The sequence below is a fragment of the Lissotriton helveticus genome, chromosome 6 (assembly GCF_964261635.1).
Source record: "Lissotriton helveticus chromosome 6, aLisHel1.1, whole genome shotgun sequence".
NCBI classification, from domain to species: domain Eukaryota; kingdom Metazoa; phylum Chordata; class Amphibia; order Caudata; family Salamandridae; genus Lissotriton; species Lissotriton helveticus.
Window position 1 is genome coordinate 363337333 of NC_136067.1, and position 1118 is coordinate 363338450.

General features: G+C 44.3%; 1 pseudogene; it reads right to left on the reverse strand.

Annotated features, from left to right (window-relative positions):
- Positions 1–621: 621 nt before the first annotated feature.
- On the reverse strand, positions 622–785 carry LOC144764454 (U2 spliceosomal RNA; annotated as a pseudogene).
- Between the last annotated feature and the right edge of the window lie 333 nt (positions 786–1118).

Below are 1118 nucleotides of genomic sequence, written 5' to 3' on the forward strand. Positions count from 1 at the left end.
ATGGCCGGCCCCTGGCCCCTCACCCTCGCTTGCCGGGGACACTGCTCCCCTGCAGCCTATAGATAAGGCTTGGCCGTTCGGGGCGGGCAGAGAAGGAAAAGGACTCTGTATTTTTCTTCTTGCTCAGAGAAGCCAAGGGCAGTGACCACTTCTCTGCCAGCCTGCCTGCCTCCATCCCTCCATCCCTCCATCCCTCCATCCCTCCATCCCTCCATCCCTCCATCCCTCCATCCTACTGACTTGCTGGGAACCTTCTTCCATTCGTTCCCCAGTGAAATGGATCCAAAACCAATGGTAGTCTGCTGCTGGAAAAACAATCTTTTTCCGACGTTTGTCTCTTTTCAAAGTGCAGCGTCTGGATGGAGAAGGGGGAAAAAAAAATAAGAACATTTTTTTATTTATCTTTTTTAAACGCGGAAAAAATAAATAAATAAATAACGCACGGCCCGGTTGCCGCAAAGTGACAAATAAGTCAAATAAGTACATAAATAAGGCAAGACACGGGGACCAGTTTGCTTTTATTCACACGCAAACACAATAGCGCCACTTTACTAGGTTTGGTAGTGAAGCGCTACTTTCGTTTTCTTGTCTATTTTTCAACAGCATTGTTTTCCCCGGGTGGGGAAGTGCACCATTCCTGGAGGTACTGCATTACCAGGTTGATGCGTGGAATGGACAGAGCAAGCTCCTATTCCATCTCCCTGTTCCAAAAATCAATTTAATATATGGTCCCCAGATAGAGGACGTATCAGATAAGAACAGATTTTTGATTTTTTTTTAAATATACTTTATTTATAAAAATTTGCAGAGATACATGTTAACCAATCCCATAGGGTGGTGTACATTTGAACCTGAGTAGGGGGTGCGTGCAGGCACCAACCTACCGGTTTTCCATCAAGATTTTATGCATACAGTATTCACGTGAGGCTATGTTTAAGAAACCCAGTCTGCCCATTTCCCTTGTTTCCATATTTTTTCCGCTTTTTCTTCCCTTGCTGTTTAATATCAACATTGTAGAACACCATGATTTTGTCTAGGCATACATGGATGACGTCCTGCACTTCTAGCTCTTTATGTTTAAATAAAAGCAGGTTTCTGGCGACCCATAGGCTTTCTTT